Consider the following 22,454-nt stretch of genomic DNA (forward strand, 5'->3'; position numbering starts at 1 on the left):
CCTTATGGCAAGATACTTTTAGACACCTTTAATGAACATTATCAAGCCCCCACCCCCTCCCACCCAATACTACGATGTGATTTTGGTACGGAAAACTGCATTGCTTAATATTGCAGCAATACTTCAGACACGATTCTACAGATCCGATTGCTGGTACTCGAAGCGTTGTAGCTGGAAAAAGCACATCTAACTAACGCATTGAGAAGTGGTGGTGTACATTACGACAAAATGGAATCCATTGGTGGATGACTTACGCAATACATGTGTATTTAATGATCTGGACCCGATACAATGTGAGAACTTAAAATTTTGCTTCATGGACCTCATACAAACCTAGTTAGACCAGATTGAACATGAAATAAGACAACAAACCAGGTCTTCTGTTATTTGTGGTAAACCTGACACACTGTTATTTTTTGTATCAGGTCTGTATGAAACTCACGACTTCAGCAATGCAGTTAACTTGAGAGATGTATATATTTGCAAAGAACATGTATTCACGCCCAAAAAGACAATGTGGAATTCGTAGAATTAGCACCCCTTCTGAAGCCAGCTCTGCAGATGCCTTTGGACGCTCATTCAGCACTACAACTTGTACCGAGATGAACGATTTAATTTTGAGAATAGATTATCATTTAAGTTATAACCACTCTAATTTGCACTATAAGGCATTGTAAAATTGACAACATTGTTGAGTGATATACCTAAAGGACACCTGTATGCAAAATTTAAGAAAAAAATTACCGTACGGATTTTTGGAGTTGTAGGCATTATGCATTGATAGTAGAGATTAATTATTTGAAAAAGGAAGGTTTTTAATTTATAGGAAATACAATGTCTAGGAAAGTTAAAAAGATACGTGGTCATCGTCATTTAACTGTATGTTTTGCAAAGTGTTGTTTGTTTAGATGAAATATAACATTTGTAATGAACAAATGCTGTTTGGGCATGACTAATTCTCGTGACAAAGATAAATTATGGCATGGAAATTTTTCTCTAAACCACACATTTGACATTTTCTATCATACTTTTCTATTAATTAAAACATGACTAAAATTACATTTAGAGTCCAAAGGGCATGTATCAAGTTTGCTAATCTTTCTAGAGTATATTGGAATTCAATTCTTGGTGATATTGAAGGCTTTTAACCCGTCGACGGTAGTTTGTAATGTATGAAGAGAGGCATTGCAAAAATGTTAATGTGGTTTTTCTGTTAGATTTACGCATTTTCTCACTAGGAACTGAATACCTGTAAGAGATTTAATATTTAAGAACGCAGCATTCATTTTCCATTTAAATTTATATATAGAAAAATTACAAGAATAGTGGTTAAAAATTTTAAGAAGAAAAAATGGAAAAATTTGGGGGCTCCCTACCGGGATTTAACGAACACCGGGAACTCCCTTCAGGGGATAGTAGTTTGGTTCCCGACAGGAGATTGGGCACCATCATTTACGTAATAGATATTGTAGTGATCTAAGTAAGATTATACGTTAATTTTCAAGTATGTTAACTAGATTCAAATGTCTTATTCATTCGCAAATAGGATGTATTATGGTATTCAAAAGGATTCATATGTGATTGTTATTTCAAAATTAATATATGATCTTTGTAATAAATGCTGACTTATTTTCTCGTTTTTTTTTTAGATTTTTGCCTTGTGACTTTTCACTTATAATTTATCACTTTTTACTTATGACTTTTATCTTTTAACTTATAACTTTTGCCATTTGCTGTTACTCTTTGCCTTTGTATAAACATTAGTTTTACTTGATTTTAGATTGCAAAATAAGAAAAATTTTGTGATACAATCACCAAACGCAAGGGAGCACATCAGCCGAGGGTGGTGTTGAATTCATATAATGTTTACATGTACATTAAGCCACTAGCCTCATTTTTGCATTAGAATTTTTGCATTCATATGTTTTTATCATAGTTGATCTTTTTTACGTGAAGAATCAACATCAATTGTTTATGTGAAATTGTATGTACATGTATAGAAGTTTTAATTCTCGTCATTTATTTTTAAGTGCCGACTGCAGCATTAAGTATTAAAGTAAATAAACTATTCTTGATAAATAACGATTTTTTTTAATTCAGATTAAACAGTTCTGAACTATTTTCTAGATGTGTAGCTTTATTACAAATTTTATTAACATTTTACAAGCGTTAGGCATTTTAATACATTGAATTAAAGGAGATATTTTTACGGAAATATATTTAGTAATATCTTTTTAAGGCTTTGTATTTTGCTACAAGTTGCGATGGAAAATTGATATCTCGCGAGACCGAATTAAGGTCGAGTGAGATATCAATTTTCCAATGTTGCAGGTAGAAAAATGCATAGCCTCAGAAAGCTACTACAACATAATTTAACTTTTTTATAAATTTTTTCGTTTTAAGTAAAATGATTTTCATTAAACTACCCTTCTATAAGAAATTTCAGAAAGTGAAAAATAAATTTACGACTGACGGATGAACACGTACTTTATACAAAAACGGCGACGCCTCTTACAATTTTGGTTCCCGTTTCCTCACAGCTAAGATCAGAACCAAAGTCAAAAATAATCCGGCATTTCCATTATGGTTTCGTATTTATCAAATAACATAAATGGAAATTTTCCTATCTCATTGGAAGCAAAATTTTTTTATTAGGTATAAATAAATTTATTAGAAAACGGCTTTTTAACAAGGATATGATTGGAAATCTTGAATGATTTCTAACTTCAATTGGGTACCATGTACTTATTTACATTTTCATATTATATCTGGTGCTGATTTATAAAAATACATCGTCCTCATTTGATGACAATTTATTATTGTGTTATTGTAACTTTGTGATAACCAAAATAAACTTGCAATTTACCACCGGAATAAACAGTATTTAAATGTTACAGAGAATTTATTTATCTATGTAGAGATAGTGTTCCATTTAAATTATAAGTAAGAGGTTGAAATGAGCAAAGTAGAAATAGAATAGCAATCACTATAGAAGTAAACTGTGAGGAACCAGCCAACTCCCTCAACAGACTATCTAAATATAACTCTACTGAGAGACCACATTACCAAAGGTTTTTACCTCACGGTCTAGACCGTCACAGCTTGGCAGAGCTATCAATATTTTTTTGGAATAAATGCGTTTAAACAGATAACAACAAACATTTTTTATTCTACAACCGTGCTTTATTTTGTTTAACAAAATTGTTGTCTTATAAGAAACAAATGTATTAGATAGGCAAAACAAACTTAATTTGAGCTTCATTATATTTAATTTAAAAAAGGAGATAAGAAATACAGAGGTTAGCATATTTTTCTAAAATAGCACATATGCCTTACTTAGCTAACACTAAGGAACAGCTAAAAATAATCACTTCCACCAACAAAAACGTCACAGATGACATATATACATGCAATAGTTCTACAAAACAACACATTGTTGATACGTTACTGATGAAAAACTGAGAAAATCATGAGTGTTCTAACGAAGCTTTTGAAAACATAAGATAAATTAGGTAAACTTGCAACGGAAGAGTGTCTGTATTATTATTGAAGTCAAGATTTTTTTAAAATCATTGTCATAGCGTTATTTTTTATTTCTAAATGTTCAAAAGAAAGAAAAAAACAAACAAACAAACAAAACCGAACACAGTCTCTAGCTAAACATTTCCTTGTTAACTTTAAGAAACTGTAAGGGGAATGTTTAACTTAGGAGAACGATTAAATGTTATAGTCAAAAGTTTTGTTACCAACACAAGGCACTCTGTCTCGCCGAGATATATCTGCCAGTAAAGTTGATGCATCCAACAGTTTTTGAGATAATTATGGAGTTTAACAAAATGCAAAAATGAAAAAAAAAAAGAAAAAGGGGAGACTTTCTAAAAGTATGATAGCTATGATAGCAAGAAAAAAATGTATCTTTCTGCCTTAACAAGCTTTATGAACATGCAAAGTTTAATTTCGATACCTTTCTTTTAAGTTTTAAAATTTACAATGGGCAAATACTGAAAATTATGAAAGCCAGAATTATGAATTCGTGATTTTTCACACTTTCCTCTGTCTCACAATGACCTGTTTATCGATACAAGTTTTGTACCATATTGGAGATATGGACAATATAAAATAAACGTGGCGGGACGTGACATTGCGTGTTTCCAATAAAGCGTCCACAATAAGTCATGGGGTTAAAACTTGAAAATTATCGAGCGTCTGAAACAAGTGGTGAAGCTAACGATTCGTATTCCGGCAAAATGGTTCTGATAATTCTAGACACTACAAGGAAGGAAACCAAATGCAATTAGTAGTTAGCATTTGCATTTGTAAACTGGGGTCCACTTTCAATGCGAGAAGGCGCTGTTTTTGCAATGATCTCTTAGTGTCTTCTAAATCTGGGGTCGTCTTAGTTTGTGCTTTCTTGGTTTGTGTAGTTGATACCATTCGACAGCACGTCCTTAATTCCTACAGGTAGCTTTACTAGAATTTAAATTAAAAACATTAAAAGTATGTGTTATCTCAATTGAAATAAAATACATATACATACAAAATGAAATACAAAAAATCCCTTAAAGCAGCACGCCTCCAGATTCATGTTAATTTTCATAAACATTTTGGAAATGTATTCTAAAGTAAAATAATGTGAGGTGAACAAATAAAGTAATTTTCATATTCAACATTATATCATAACTGGTTTATGGGACCATATTTCATAAACCTTCTGACAAAACATTTTAGCTTTAAAAATGGGCACAAGTATGTCAAATTGTGAGCCACTCATACGACACTTGGTCATTGACCTTAGATGTCAACACTTAATATGTGTTTTAAGTTTCAAAGGAATCACTAAAATAGTGTTTGAGAAACCATGTTTCATGAAAATTCTAAACCATGAATTCAAAGTCGAAGAAGAGGCATACTTTGATAACAATGCAATTCAGAGATTTCTATCTTAGAGCGTGTTTTTAACAAGTTTCAAAGCTGTATGATTTATTGTTTTTGAAATACCATGTTTCATGAAACTTCTTATTTATGTCAAAATAAGGCCTATAATTTGGTTTATATTCAGTATTAGATGGACGAAGAATGAACTACGGGTGAAAACCGATTGAAACTGCAGCAAACAACAATGCGAGACTGGTTTGGACGCCCATATAAAAAATAAAGTGTTTGATTCATACGCTGCATGTCAATTTGAGATTATATATCCCTGTTCCAGAAATCAAAATAAAAAATGGATACCCAATGCAATGAAATGCAAGCAAAGTATTTTCTTTTCTTAATCAATTAAATAGGCTTATATAAGAATAACATTCTGTTCTTGCATATGAGCCCACATATTTTGTTTTTTATGTCTGCAGGAAACTTAGGTAAATGAACTTACCTCGTCTGAATTGTTGTCATATTCTGCCATATTTTCCTTTGAAATTATGAGGCAAGCACGTGGAACAATAACAAAATCCATAAGTCAGAAATCAAAAGTGATAAATCAGAAGTCATAAATCAAAAGTCATAAGAAAATAGTAAAATAAATTTATAAGTCGTAACTCAAAAGTGACCCTCCAAGGCTTCCATAGTAAAGTCTTCATTTCTGGTGACTTTAATGCTCGTTCCAGCGATAGCTGTGATTTTTTGACTTTTGATAAATATTTAGATAGTGATCAGCCATTTATTGACACTACATCTATCCCGCTTAGAGTAAGCCAAGACCACGTGCTAGATCATAGTGGGCGGAGTTTGCTAGCAATGTGCATAGCGACAAATTATTTGATAGCCAATGGTAGGCTTGACAGTGATTTAGGTATCGGGGCTGTTACTTTTACCTCCCGACTAGGTGCAAGTTTAGTTGACTACCTTTTATTGAAATACCAAGATTTTGATAATGTTTTTAATTTTACGGTTCATGATTTTAATGAATTTTCGGATCATGCTTGTATATCTTTCGAATTCAGAATTGTTCACACAAATATTGACAAAAATAAGGAAATTAATTCTGAATAATGAAATTAATCGAATTGTCTGGGATACAGGTAAAATACCGCTGTTCCGTGATAATCTCATGAATAATCATGATATACTTAGCCGCCTAACGAATGAAGTGTGCACTCAACCGATTGACTGTACTGTAAACGAATTTTGTAGTTTCATGAAAACGCAAACATACGATGTGTTCGGGAAAACACAACGAGTTACTGTAAACAAAAATAAATGCGACTTCTCAAATAAAAAATGGTTTGATGACAGCTGTTTTACAGCCAAACGAACGTTTAGTGCATGCCGAAATATTTATAACAGAAATAAAAACAACGATAACCGTTGCGCCTATGTTAGCGCGAGAACTAGTTATAATAGAGTAAAAAAGAAAGCGCGTCGTAATTATAGAATACAAGAAGGTCGTAGAATTAGTAGCTTGGCGTCTTCTCAACCGCGTGACTTTTGGAAATCTATTAAGCACGGTGTCAAGGGTATACGCATCATTTTTCCGCGTACCGCCGATAATTTATCATCATGTGCGCAACACCGTATCATTCTTACGTAATCTTCTGAAAAGTTCAAAAGGTAATTTCAAAAATGCGAAAATTTCTTACTAAAATTGATTTTATTTAGAGAGTTTGCATACATCACGGAAGTTTTGAATGATTTTTCTATGTGTGCAAAACATTTTGCAACAATATCTGTCTATTATAACCTGAAACAAATGAAAACACTTTTATACATGTGAAACAATTGTGTTCTTGATGCGAACATTTTTCACCCTTTTCCGAAAGTAAAGCTGTCGGAAGAAGTATCATATGTCAAATGATCACAAAAAGCATTGACCCGAGCTGATAACATACCAATTTTATACAAATAATGCAAAATAATGTTGTAAAATCAAGAAAACTTTGATAAACATGGTACCGCATCATACAGAACCATGGCACCGCTTCTTTTTGCGCAGTAATACTGTATACATGTACTTTAAAATGTGTTTAACTGTTTTTTGTTGTTTTTTTTTTTTTTTTTTGGGGGGGGGGTATTGTTATTTTTTATTGTAGGATTGACAAGAAGAGGTAGATGTTGGTGATCGGTTAGGGTAAGCGGGGCAGTGGATTACCTGGGCCTGGAAGCAATCTGGGCCTCTATAGTTTTTTTTAAAGATGATTTCTTGTTAAAATTCTATGCTTTCGTAGCAGTTGCATTTTATGTCTATTGTGAAGTTGAACTTTTCTTTGGACTAGGGAATTGCATAATATTTGCAGATATCAGTAATTGAAATTTTACTCTCAAATTTGTTAATAAAACACACAAGCAAGCCAAAGCTCATATTTCTAAAATAGTATATTAATTTCTTTTTTACATTTGAATTTTTGTTACTTAACTAATTGACTGGGCACGTAACTTACGCATGTTACTGAATTTAAGAAAGGTGGCAACTATGTATGGTGGCTGATTTGGTACATTGCGCATTGCGTTGTCGATAGCGACGACGCAACCTACTAGTATATCGTTATCGCCTTTCCGTCTTGTCGCAAAGCACCAAACGATGCGTTGTCGCGCTGTCGTGTTGTCGTCCTGTCTCTAGCGCGGCACGCCAAACGGCGCCAACACGACGCACAAAAGTGTTCTAAATCAGCCACAATAGTAAGAAGACACTTTTAAATAACCGTTACTTTCCACGTGGATTTAGAGCAGTTGAAATATACGGTGTCCTTCTTGGGACAATTACAGGACTGCTATTGACATGCTCGATTTTTTCTTAAAGTTTTGTCCGCCTTTCTGTATTTTTAAAGACAAAGTAGCAAAGTTTTACGTCTCACAAAATACTTTTCGCGACATTCAACATTGAATTTGTCGAATAGTTGAACATTGAGTCAATCTTAACAGGCGATATTTAACTGCCTCAAACAGAACACTATAGAAACCGATGGAAAGTAGTGCGCATCTCATGAGAATATCCAGTTTATCGAGAAATTGGATGTCCATTTCCAGGAGCAAAGTAACTGTTGATTTTAGCATTGACGAAACAAACAGTTGTTCGTTGGAAAATTGTACAATATTTAGTTTTTTTATATAGTCTGACATTCTATAAAACAACATTAGCGTGACATTTACTGTACCCACCGGCCCACACACAAAAAAAATCAACTGCCATAAACTGCTGAACATTGTGTTAAGGTAAGCATGTGAATAAGGAAAGGTCCAAAAATGTAATCCATATAACATTGACGCAAAACTAGTTAGAGACGATTTCAATGTTGACTGACATAATCGACTTTAGTAAATTTGACATTATGTTAATTGATGACACAGCCATTTTAACATTGTTTATCATAATTGAAAGTGAATTATGTCCGATTGACTAAGTGCACGAAAGTTCCGTGCGAATACAAATTACCACACCTTTCACTGCCAAAAGCTTAAAGGCCTAGCCAAATATTTTCTATAGTTTTATATTTTTCAAAGTGAACATACATAGATCTATTTATAGTTAAATGTGTTTATTAATTTATCGGTTCTTTAGAATTAAATGTCGTATAAGTCAGATACAGTTACTCGTATTTTCTTCAAAATTGTCTTCTTATGTCTGTAAGAAGACACTTTTGAAAGAAAACTCGTACTGTATCCATTACATATTTGTGTCGGCATGTATTTCTCCTTGTAGTTCCAGTTATTGATAGACTATTATAAAAACTTATAGATAACTTTAACCACAACAATTTAAGATTCTTGCGCGCCTCGACAAGCGATGCCAGAATTCCAAGTCCGCCGTTTCAGTCTAGAAGTCTCGGCGTCGATTCCTTACTTTTCCAATGTATTTACTCAAATTCTTTAGTTATAACAATATTTTATTTATAAACATTTCATTTACATGATAATTGACAAATACTAAATTGCACGGATTGAGTAGGAAGCTTGATTTTTTTAGAAAATCCCCCCGTAAGGACTATCTCAAAGAGTATGTATAAAATGGTAACAATGATATATGCATATTTGTGTTAAATATACATAACATTTTCACTATAAACTTGCTTCTTTACATGCATAATAAAGTCAGCAATTTTCACTCAGGTTGTCCTAATCGAACCGATCTTAATATTAAAGTAAAGTCTCAGTTTCTTTCGAATGTGACCGTGGTCCCATGTGTTTACAGCGGACACACAAAGAATCAGGTTTACTTCTAGAACTGAATAGTATTTATGCATTTTCCCCCGGTTTGTAAATAATTAATATACATCTACATGCTTCGCCCAGATGGGCAACAATAAATAAATACAAATAAGATTATTCTCCATTAGGTTAATCATCATAAAGCGGTGCAAATCTAGCCTAAATGTATACGGTGCCACAATTTTCGGAGCGGACCCATGATACGGTACCAAGAACTCAGTCAGTTGTCACGCTTTTATGACTTTTTTCAGAAATTAAACAGCTTAAATTTGTGTGCAATATTTGTTGCATACATATCTTTGATGGTTACAGTTATATTAAATAAATATTTCGATTGACAACATCATTTTCTCCTTTTAAATGTTTTCAAAATGATCATTTTCCCCAAGCCAGCTCTAGCTGTTTTCATTAAAACAAAGAAATCGTACAAGTCTTTGATAAAAACTAGGTAAAGACATAAGCTTCAATGATCATAATATTCCGTAGACACACTTTTATGAATACACTTACTTCAAAAGTGTGACTTTCAGGTCGTTTTTCATCATGCATGTTGTGTTTAAGTGTTTGTTTTGTCTAAAATGATACGGTGCTGCGCGCAGGATGATAAATTATCGACGGTACGCGGAAAAATGATGCGTATACCCTTGACACCGTGTTAAGAAGTCATATTAAAAGAAAACTCCAATCGCAAGCTCTCTGACAATTGATGAGCTAAAAAGACATTTCCAAGAAATGTTCGGCGGCGGTTTAACAAACGATAACGACCAACATATCCCCGAAAATTCGAATTCTAATAATATTTCGTTGGATTTGGAAATATCTAATACAGAAATCCGTGACGCTGTTTTCATGCAAAATAGTAATAAAGCTCCGGGATTAGATAATCTTCCCGCTGAAATTTTTAAATCGACATTTGACATAATCTCTCCCTTTCTCAATAAATTATACAACAAGATTTTTAATGACCATGAATATCCCACCGCATGGGGACAAGGAATTATAACCCCTGTATTTAAAAAGGGTGATATAAACGTTGCTAAGAACTATCGCGGGATAACACTGATTAATATAATAGCGAAAATATATTCGCAAATATTACTGAATCGTTTGAGTAAATGGTCGAAAGAACATGATAAATTGTCAAACAACCAATTTGGTTTTCAAAAAGGAAAATCTATCACTGACTGTATCTTTATATTAAACGCCGTCATATCTAAGATACTAAATTCCAAGCAAAAACTCTACTGTATTTTCATCAATTTAAAGCAGTGTTTCGATAAAATCGACAGGCAATTTTTGTGCCAAAAGTTGATAAATGAAAATGTAAGTAGTAAATTTGTCATGGCGTTAAGATCCATGTATACTGCGGTGAAGTTATGCGTGCGTTATATGATTCAGAAGTCTCTGACTTTCTATCTTCTGACATTGGATTAGAACAGGGAGACCCCAGTTCGCCTCTTATGTTTATGTTTTTCGTAAAAGACATCACACAAAATATTAACAGTGATTTAGACGATGTCATAACAATTGATGACGTCAAACTATTTTTGATATTAGACGCGGATGACATGGCTTTATTTGCTACATCACAAAAATCTCTTCAGTCTATGCTTAACGATATCGAGAATTACTGCTCTACATGGGGTATGAAAATAAATGTTAACAAAACGAAGGCCATGGTTTTTGAAAATGGAAGAAGTACGTTCGCAGATTTCTATATATACGGTCAAAAAATTGAACTGGTGAACTCCTTTAAATATCACGGTGTAAATTTTTTTAAAAATGGTAACTGGGCACGCACACAGAAACAAATTGCCGACCATGCCTCGTTTTCATTGCATAACTTGTTTTCTATTTTTCGACAAATTGAATTGCCTAACGCAAAAAAGATTCATTTATTTGATGTGTTAGTTGGATCCGTGCTGAATTTTTGCTCAGAAATATGGGGTACACATAGAGCCACTGATATTGAAATGATACACTTAAAGTTTCTGAGGTATATCCTAGGGGTATGTAAATCAACAAATTTATCAGCTTTGTATGGGGAGCTTGGTAGAGTCCCTTTAAATATTTATCGAAAATAACTATTTTGAAATATTGGAGAAAACTTATTTCGCATGACAACTTATCGCTTACGTTCAAAACATACAGTGTCCTAAAATTTGACGCGGATAACAATGTCACGTATAGAAACAAAAATTGGGCTTCACATGTAAAAACTATACTTGAAGAGCATGGTTTCGGTTACGTATGGCACAACCAAGCTCTAGATAATGTTACCTTTGATATGATAAAGCGTAGAATCTTGGATAATTATAAGCAGTCATGGTATGCAGAAATAAATAATTCTCCGCGATTACAAAGCTATAGTTTATTTAAACACACTTTTGAACGCGAGGCATATATTGATTGTATACAAGATAGAAAATATATGACAACTTTATCAAAATTTCGGGTATCTGCACATAAGCTATTTATAGAATCCGGAAGATATACGAATATTCCGCGAGAGCAACGGTTATGTAAGTCCTGTAATATGAACAGAGTTGAAACAGAGTTTCACTTTTTGATGGTGTGTCCTAGATATAGAGAGCTTAGAAAAAAGTTTTTAAAGGGATATTTCTGTAGGTGGCCAACAATTAATAAATTTGAGTCTTTATTAAATTCTAAATCGAAAATAGAGCTAAACAACCTTTCGAAGTTTTTATATTTTGCAAATAAAGATAGAATATCTTGATGATGTAGTATTAATTAATATCATATTAACATCTAGATGTAGTATCAATATCATATTTAAGACATTTTGTGCAACCTGCTATTTCCTAAGTATTTTAAGACCTTTCAGGAAATAATGTTATTATTATTTTTTTCATTCCATGTCAGATCTCATTTTCATGAATGTATATATATGTTTTGTTTTTGCTATAAACATTGTAATAATGTTTTATTTGCAATAAAAGTATTTGTATTGTATTGTATTGTATTGTATTGGATACTGTAACAGTCTATCCAACTAACCCGTGATTTTACCCTCTGGTTTACCCCCGACGTAAAATTATCATACATTATTGTGCATGGCCAGTTGCAGATCCGGATGGGGCGCGGGGGCATGTGCCTTCTTAACTCACCGAAGCAATACGTTTTAGCATTGTTTGTGTTCTTCAATATTTTTGTGCCCCATATAGCGTTGCCATTGTCCGTCCGAGTGTCTAAGTGTCTAAGAACTTTTCGCTTTCCACATGGGATTCTTTGCTAAATAAAGATTTTTATAAACTATTTAAATTGTATTAGTATGTGTATTTTTGCATTATGTTAACTGGTTACTAAGGCAGTATCGCTATTATGAATAAAGAGTTATGTAAGAGTTATGTGCCCCAGGGTGATATAAGAAATATTCCCCGGGGCATATATTCTAGGAGGGTGATATTCGATCAGAACACATTGTAGGCCTATTGGAGTTTTACATTGAATGATATATTGAAGTAACGTTATAATAATATAAAATTAACACATGACTGTCGGGGTGATAGAGGATATTGTCAACACGAGAACTGGTTTATTACACCGAGGCACAGCCGAGGGTAATATGCTAGTTCAAGGGTTGGCAATATCCTCTATCACCCCGACAGCCATGTGTTATTTATTTTATTATACCGAGAAAAAAAACCACTTAGGTCAGCAGTCTTTGCCTGAAAGAAAATACAGATCATCACTTCACAATTATAGCTATTTTGATCTGTAAATGTTCGATATACACAAAAATAGTATAATGTATATAGATAAAAACAAGAGACAGACAGACAGACAGACAGACTAGGAAATAAATAATATTATGCTAACTTGGTATTAAGGCATTTTCGCTTTATGAATGAGTTATGTAAGAGTTTTGTGCTCCAAGGTGATATAAGAAATATTCCCCGGGAAATATATTCTAGGAGGGTGATATTCGATCAGAACACATTGTAGCCCTATGGGAGTTTTACATTGAAGGATATATTGAGGTATAATAATATAAATGTTTAAATGACACCATCATATAGCAATTATAATGTTACTATTCGAATACTGTGTAATATTTATTTTAATCTGTTGACAAAAACTTTTAACATTTCTTCTCCATTCGACAAACGTTATTTTGAAATTATCACAACTTGTCAATGAATATTTTCATCTTTAAACTGTTTTTACACATATATTAATTTGTTTACACTTGGTTATGTCTTGGATGCAACTTCGGTAATGTACTGATGCCATTTCTTACGGTCTTCTGTACCATATATCTGCAATCTCGTACCAACAAAGGGCATCAGTAGTACGAATTATGTAATTAGTGTATATTTTATTGAACAGATCACCTATAACAGTGATTTTACGGGTGATTTGCTATTCAAACCTTTCTCGGGTAAGTCGAGGAAGACTTTCAAATATGAATACCAATTCTACACTTGAGATCACCTTGACCAAGGCGTCCTCAATTCGTCCTTAAGGAAGCCTTTCCCGAGTTTGAGTGGAGGTTGAGTTCGAGTGACGACACTGAATATAGCTATAAGTGTAGAGAGTAGCGCAATGCAGATGTTAACAAGATATGTTTGTAAAACATGTATGCCACCCTAAACACAGCCAATTTAATATTATAACATTATTTTTTTAAATGTATATAAAAAATGAATAGTAAATTTGTTATGGAATACATGTATATCATTACCATGGGGCAGAACCAATATGACCCATGGGTCCATGAATTGAGTAAACCCTGTAGTTTTCAATGAGACAATGTTACACACAAAATATCTTCTAAAAACAAGCCTTTCATGGTGAGGTCACTGTGACCTTTACCTTTGACCTACTGACCCCAAAATCAATAGGGGTCATCTACTAGTCATGACCAACCTCCACACCAAATATGAGGACCACCAGCCAAAGCATTGTCTAGTTATTGAGCAGAAATGGCATGGTCTACGGACCGACCGACCGACCGACATAGGCAAAGCAATATACCCCCACTTCTTCGAAGGGGGCATAATAACTTATTTTATTTGACTTTTTTATCGTTGGTACCGGTTGCCCATATGACCAACGTCCCCTGAAGATTGTTAGTATATTATTTTTCGGGGGGATAGTGCATGATGCAGAAGACGCCCCGTTCCAGAGGCGACCCTGGTTCTTTTAAGTGCCCGGTGTAAAGCACCAGTACAATGCACCTCGGTTTAACTTATTTTTCCCCCTTTTAATAGTAAGGGAGATAGACTGTATCCAACAATCAAATTATTTTCAAATACATTTTTTAAACTTTTTTAACAATCTCACAAGCATCCCGTTAGAGTCCCGGTGGTCGGTCGGGTGATCCAGGAACGACCGGGGTACGTCCGTAACTCTGTCGGCAACGTCCGGGATGATCATGGATGGCCCGGAGTTCATCCTGGTTGTTATAAGTATGGAAATTGGGTATCGCCGTAGTGCTACGGGGGTTATTGAGACTGCAACAATATTTTCATCCCGGATCGTCTGGGGTGGTCCTGGGCTTTGCCGGGATGCTGGTGAGAACGCTACTTAAATCGGTACTTTTAATCCCTATGGAAACCTTCATAACTGGCTGAAATAAGTGCAATTAACATATGAAAAGTTGAGACATTTATCGTTGACCGATTTGGACATTTATGAGCACCTAATTTGTTGCGACATTTTTTGTTAATTTTTGGACATTTATCGTTAAAGGAGTTTTGGACATTTATCGGCGATTGAGACATTTATCGTCAATTTTTGGACATAAATCGTCGTTTGGACATTTTTCGACGTTTGGACATATATCGGCGCTACAGTTACTCACATCCTTAGTAAGCATTTCATTCATACAGGTGGTGATCTGAAATAATTTTAAGTAACCCGATCAACTTACAAGAGGGTATATGATTGCATTTTTGAGATAGCGGTTTATCGCTGGACCAAAGTAACCGTTTATGCGAGTTCGTGCAGTCCAGTCAGTTTGGCCTATCCAAAGCACTATCATGTATATTGTTTTACATACAGTCACGAGAAGTACTTCCTAATGTGAGAGTATCAGCCGATGAAAGAGAGCAATTAGTTGTTTTCAACACTTTTCAAGCAAAATAAGGGCTATTAATGCATATTCCAAAATGTAAAATGTATATTTTGTGACTTTAAAGTGCCTCGGACTGTTAAATAACTTTATCTATGTACAAGTTAAAATACTATTACCTTTAATATCACTTTCTAAATTTTTACAGGTATTTCCATGAGGCTAGAGGCATAATGTTCTGAGTTCTATTACATTCTTACGTTTTTGATAATTTAAGAAAAGTTAATTATTTTACAATGCTGTTAACGTTAATTTTTCTGTTTTGAATAAGACTGAATTCATATTGATTAGCCATAATTTTCTTCAATATTTGCAACAACCCCCCCCCCCCCAAAAAAAAAAACAAAAACCAAAAAACAAAAAAAAACAGCATAATTCAAGCATCAAGCTGTCATGTATAGTTAGCTAACACTTACTGTGTAGTTAGGACAGAACACTTGCAGGTGACATACATTCTTTACTTTGTTTCATTTCACTTAGAAAAGCACAAAATCGTATTTACTGCACTAAAATGAAAACAAAATTTATATGTATCAAATATTTGTATTAAAGTGCACTCATTTATTCATGTATTAAGTAACCCATTCGGCATGTCTTTAATTTTGTGAATAGATTAGAATCGCTACAATTTTGTCAATTAAAATCATATTACTTCCATTATCAATTGCAAAATCTTTGTTTATGTCTAAATTATCGCTTACATTCTTGTTTTTGTCTACAAACCTACAACTTTGTCCTCCTGTCTTTATTAAGATGACATAAACTTCCCTGTCAGCAGCCATGCGACCTCACCACTGTCTCTGAATATTCTATTCTCACTTCTCTTGTATACCATGATTATTCTTGTGTCAAATATAATTTACATGTTTATCTTGCACTCAACAAAGAAGTCAACAACTATGAAAATATTAAAATTCCCATTGGTCTTCAATCGAGGTAAAAAAATATTTTTCTGTCACGGATGATTTTCCCTATTAAAGTAGCTGGTGACGTATATCCAAATCCGGGACCTTTGTCTTCATCCGCCTCAAGTGACTCGTTATAAAACATTTCATCACTGTCTTTCCTCATTGTCAGATTTGATAGTTTAACAGATTTATTTTTAACCATCATAATAATGCCCGAAGCATTTCAAATAAAAAATTCTGGTAACAAAGTGATCCCTCGGAAGCATTAATCACAACAAAATTACAAGAGAATTGCAGACTCGGTTTGATTGAGTCTGTACATGAGGGAGAATGAATACGTGCAACATCCCTCACGCCCCCTAGCACCGGCTTGAGCGGTACTCAATTCTCAACACTTAATAGTGCTGGCATCAATGATCCCGAAGGACCAGAAAATATAACAACACTGAAGTGAAGTACGGGGCAACTTTTTACAGCTGCCACACAGCACTTGACACCTGCTGTTGTGAAGTATAAAAATTCTGGTAACAAAGTGATCCCTCGGAAGCATTAATCACAACAAAATTACAAGAGAATTGCAGACTCGGTTTGATTGAGTCTGTACATGAGGGATAATGAATACGTGCAACATCCCTCACGCCCCCTAGCACCGGCTTGAGCGGTACTCAATTCTCAACACTTAATAGTGCTGGCATCAATGATCCCGAAGGACCAGAAAATATAACAACACTGAAGTGAAGTACGGGGCAACTTTTTACAGCTGCCACACAGCACTTGACACCTGCTGTTGTGAAGTATAAAAATTCTGGTAACAAAGTTATCCCTCGGAAGCATTAATCACAACAAAATTACAAGAGAATTTCAGACTCGGTTTGATTGAGTCTGTATAAAGACGATATCATTGAGGCCGAGTTTGTAAATTTTGACTTCAGTGCCTTTTTCAGGAACATGGCTCGATTCCGATACATCTTCTACCGACATTCGATACCTACCTCTCATCAACAAGAGAAAAAAAACACCAAAACGATAAGTCGTCTGGTGGGGTTGTCTATATATGAAAGACTCGTTGTATTTTAAAAAATTGGACTAGATCTAGAACCGCTAGGTCTTGACTCTTAAGTGAATATGGATTGAACTTATTCACTTCAGTGTTGTTATATTTTCTGGTCCTTCGGGATCATTGATGCCAACACTATAAAGTGTTGAGAATTGAGTACCGCTCAAGCCGGTGCTAGGGGGCGTGAGGGATGTTGCACTTATTCATTATCCCTCATGTACAGACTCAATCAAACCGAGTCTGCAATTCTTATGTTATTTTGTTGTGATTAATGCTTCCGAGGGATCACTTTGTTTCCAGAATTATGACTTCACCTTCAAAGCGAACTCTGGTAGCAATTTTCTGTCGCCCTAGTGTTTACAACATCAATTTAATCGAGCTCTCGCTTCGGTTATAACTGTCATCATTGTGACAGGTGACATCAAGTGTACAATCACCCTTAGGATAGTTTGCATGCCCTTTAAATTTGTCTTTTGACGTTTTGTCTGTGATATGCAGACTTCATAACCTCAGATCCCCTTTCAAAATTCCATTGTTTTTAGTTCCTCCCTTTGTTTTCTCGTTTAGGGCACACGCATTTTTTACTAGGGGACCATTAGCCGCTTTTCATGGAATGGAACGAAAGTGTCACATTGAAGGTTCCATGAACGCCGTATGAACGCGGATGTTTCAAAATTCAAAATTTCACCATTTTCGTGTTAAATGTTGAATTCTGCTTAAGCCGGTGCTAGGGGGCGTGGACGGTAGTTTGCACTTGACAGTACCATCCATGAACAGGCTCAATCAAACCGAGCCTGCACTATTTTCAATTTTGCCGTATCTAATTTAATGATTTTAATCTTCAAATGACAAGAACGCTACAATCACTCTGTTATCAATTCAACTTCAAACAACTAATAAACAATCTCATTCATGAAACAGAACACTCCTCTTCGATTCTTGACCTCTTTCTAGTTATTTGCAGCCATGATGTTGTCATTTCCAGTGAGAACCAATGTTTGATAAGCACCAGCGCTACCATCAACCAGTTTATGCATTGTTTATTTTTTAAGCCATCTACTAAGGCATGGCTGTATGAACGAGCCGTTATTTCATTTACTAAGAGATAAAATCAAATTTATCAACTGGGACCAATTTTAAGACAATTACATCAACAAATATGCATATCCGTTCCCCAAATCGCAAAAGAATGCATATCAACATAACTCAAAATAGTTAGCCAAAATACCTACCTTGGATAACTACACATATAAGAAAGTTCATTCTAAAACGTAAGAAATTATATCGTAATGCAAATTACAATTGTTTAATTGGAGAATGTGATCTTGATTTCCGTATCGTACCTTACCTATTTTATATATTGTAACTTTGAAATTATAAATAACGAGGGGTTAAAGAGAGATAATATTTGATATTAACCGACCGTGTTCATGTGACTGTGTAATATATCAGCCTGAATAGCTCAGTTGGGAGAGAGTTAGACTGAAGATCTAAAGGTCCCTGGTTCGATCCCGGGTTCCGGCGTGAACGGAATGTTCGGCGGCTGATCAACTCTTTTTATAAATCCCATTATTGTATATTTGATGTATCAATACATATCATAGATTTTGTTTTACACACAGCGAAAAGAAGGATTATCGAATGTGAGAGAATGAGATCTTTCTGAAAACACAGTATAAATACATGAATTATGTCAGCATCATAAAACATATAAATGTTTTATGCCAGAAATTTTATTTGTTATTTGAGCAACATTTTTGTCATAACCGTTACCAATAAAATAGGGCTATTCATACATATTGTGACACATTATATGTATATTTTGTGACTAAAAAGTGACTCAAAATGTTCAAAAACTTTATCTTTTAAGTTTTATGGAAATGTGTTCATTGAATGGCTTCCTTCCTTGTTGATGTTTGTTTTAATGAATAAGATCTTTTTATAATTTTGACAGATATTTCAATAAGTCAAGAGGCATGGTGCTTCAAATACTGCTTTATTTATCATTTTTATAGTTTTATGATCTTTAGAAGAACACATTTTATAATTTGTCAACATACAAAATGAAATGTATTTTTATATACATTGCCTAAAATAGCCATAACAAATCAATTCTTGTATATTACATAATGATAAAAATTCATGATAAAATTAAGAAAACTGATATTATAATTAGTGTCTTTTTCTTAAAGAAGCGTAACTATGATTTTTTTTATTTCATCGGTAAAGACAACATTAGGTCATCCTAAGTACGCCCCTCGTTCATTCAGCCGGTGATGTGAGACCATTTTAACCAGGCCCCTCAACTTACAAGATGGCATTTTTTTTCAACCACTAGAAAGAGTCTGATGTGCCGGAAAATGGAAATATTTGAAAATTGTTTTCTACGAGTCACTATGCAAATAGAAATTTCATGTTAAATGACAGATTTTACTCGGACAATATCGTACTTTACAAATTTTCTATATTTTGATACGAAAAACTTTACAAAATCTATATATAAATAACATTTCAAAAGAGAGATAATATTTGATATTAATCGACAGTCCTTTAGCTTTTGTTTTTATTCATCAGCCGGAATAGCTCAGTTGGGAGAGCGTTAGACTGAAGATCTAAAGGTCCCTGGTTCGATCCCGGGTTCCGGCGTGAACGGAATGTTCGGCGGCTGATCAACTCTTTTTCAAAAATCCGATTATTCTTCATTAGATACATCAATACATATCAAATATAGATATTGTTTTACCACAGTAACGAAAAGTTCTTTCCAATGTGAGAGTATAGGCCAAGGAGATTTTATCTTGCTAAAAGACATTAATTCCGTAAAAGATAAAAATTCCGAGGTACCACATTTTCTAACTCGCAATGTAGGTTATGTTAAGCTAACACACTTACCTCGCTATGTCAGATTGACAGACGCACAGACACACAAAATACTTAGGGTGACAATCCAGTTCCTGTGATGTGAACACTCTCTATCATAACTATGGTAGACAATAATAAAACAGAGAGTTTGTTCCTTTTGCTGTATGAACAAATAATTACCTTTTTAAAAGGGCACCTTTGAGTCTTGTTACGTTTTTAAATTAATAAATTATTTAAAGCATATTAGTTTGATTTCAGCTGAATAAAGAAGTGCTGAATGTGATTTTTTTTTGTCACAAAAGTAGCAAAATTGCAAACAAAGAAGTATTTTTGACTACCATACAAAATACTTTATCACAATAATTTAGGTAATTGGCCAATAAGTAGCTTTCTGGAAATTATAACACGACACCAAGAAATAAAATAAAAGCATTTCTTTGGCCCTTAGAGAATCCTTTTTCTATATTACTTTTGTAGTAAGAATTTATTAGATAACCAATGTCGTACAATATGACATGTGGCTATTTGACAACAACGACAACAAGAACAAAAACAATTCATGTACTAAAACTTCAAATTTAATGACAAGTGTCGTCTGATTCTTTATTACATGTTCTCCTTGACACTTGTAAATGAATTTTTTGTTTTTCGAAAAGCGATTACATCTTTCATCTAATCTTATTTAAACGGTAGCTCATATTATGTCTTGACCCAATGTTTTGAAATGCACGTTTCCTATCTTATCTTTCTAAAACAGGAGGACACTTTCGTTTGAACAAACAATTTTGTATTCATACCAAAGCTTATACGCGTAGTTCAGTAAAGGTAAGGCGTTAAATTTTGTATTTAGTAATAAATTAGTTCAATTTCTATCTAATTGGTACTGTGGCACAGAGGTGACATGTGTATATTTTTATCTATCTCGTGTGCAAGATATAATATGTCGTGGCCACGAGTTACTATGTCATGCACACGAGATGATTAAATGGGGCGCACGAGATACTATTTCGTGGCCACGAGTTACTAAGAATTTTCTAAGTTTAAGAAGTTCGTATATATAATTATAAGTGCACAACTAAGTAACACGTGGCCACTACAAAGTATCTCGTGCGCACCATTTAATTATTTCTTGCGAACGACTTAGTAACTCGTGGTTATGACATAGTATCTCTTGCGCACAAGATAGATAAAAACGCACAAATGTCACCTCTGTGCCACCGTAGATTGGACACTTTATCAAATAGCTTAAGATTCCGGTAACATATAACTTAAGAGTCATAAATTTCATTTTATTGTACATTGTATTATAATTAAAAAACTTTCGCAAATGTTATTATCTTTTCAGGTGTATTAAAGTATACTTTTACACTTTAGAACTTGTTTTTATTTGTTCTAGAAAGGCACCGGAATTATGCTGAAAGCTTTCTTCAAAAGAACCGTTTGGTTGCTATGGTTACTAGATGTTACATTCGCAGACTATGACTGTATGTGTAATTATAACGTAGAGACACCTGTTTACGCCACCGCTGTTACCGGTAGTCAACCACTGGGGTACCTTTACGAATTTGATTGCAAACCGTTAGCCGCAAATACACAGAACACAAATAACTTTTATACAGTGCAATTTGAGAAACAGGTAATTTGTTATTATCATATCATACAAATTGTAACACAAAGTTAACTGTGCATTTTCTAATAAAATGACATACCTGTTGGTAGACTTAAAACTTGTTTTACACCAAACGCTAAACTTGTTACATGCTTCACACTCGAGTTACATTTTCAAATGTTGACTATATGTAACTCGAAAATACTTGCCACTCGACAATACTTGACACTCCTTCCTTAAGTTAAAGGTGAATATAAACCGTTTAAATGGGATACTTTCTCTTTCAAGTACCCTCCTTAGAACGATTTGTTTGTTTGTTTCATTTTACGCCCTTTCCCAACAGTATTTCAGTCATATAGGCGGGTAGTTTCCTAATCATCGTTCCTGGAGTGGAATACTAGTAATAGACAACCTTCATCCGTGCTAAACTACCAAAGCATCTCGAGGGGATCGAACCCACGCCAGAGAGGTAACTGGATTAGAAGTCATCGACTCTAACCCCTCGACCACGGAGGCGGTTTACCTCAGAAAGAATGAGGTCGAATGAGGTGGCGTATGGGCATTCAATGTGAGGGTGAAAGTGTAAATAAATGATGTTCCATAAAAGAACCTCCAACTAACAATAAGAAGACCACGGATACTTTTAGAAAAATATTCATGCTGTTATTATTGTAACTATTGTGGTATTTCAGCTTGGTTATGTTGAGAAGAACGCCCAAGAAAAAATTCAGATGTGCCCAGGACATCCCCCGCGTGCTGATTTAAGTAAATTTCAGTTGT

At 34.1% G+C, this 22,454-nt stretch overlaps 1 long non-coding RNA gene and 2 other non-coding genes across 3 annotated transcripts; all 3 read left to right on the forward strand.

Annotated features, from left to right (window-relative positions):
• The first annotated feature begins 18,654 nt into the window (after positions 1-18,654).
• Positions 18,655-18,727, forward strand: Trnaf-gaa (transfer RNA phenylalanine (anticodon GAA)). Its single transcript has one exon. It is a non-coding gene; the product is annotated as a tRNA-Phe (tRNA).
• A 1,049-nt stretch (positions 18,728-19,776) lies between these two features.
• On the forward strand, positions 19,777-19,849 carry Trnaf-gaa (transfer RNA phenylalanine (anticodon GAA)). Its single transcript has one exon. It is a non-coding gene; the product is annotated as a tRNA-Phe (tRNA).
• A 914-nt stretch (positions 19,850-20,763) lies between these two features.
• On the forward strand, positions 20,764-22,439 carry LOC132753299 (uncharacterized). The gene is made up of 3 exons (XR_009628940.1): positions 20,764-20,890; positions 21,462-21,701; positions 22,367-22,439. It is a non-coding gene; the product is annotated as an uncharacterized LOC132753299 (long non-coding RNA).
• Positions 22,440-22,454: the final 15 nt, after the last annotated feature.

Source organism: Ruditapes philippinarum, unplaced genomic scaffold, assembly GCF_026571515.1.
Source record: "Ruditapes philippinarum isolate M1 unplaced genomic scaffold, ASM2657151v2 ctg2600_1_1_1_1, whole genome shotgun sequence".
Classification (NCBI taxonomy): Eukaryota; Metazoa; Mollusca; class Bivalvia; order Venerida; family Veneridae; genus Ruditapes; species Ruditapes philippinarum.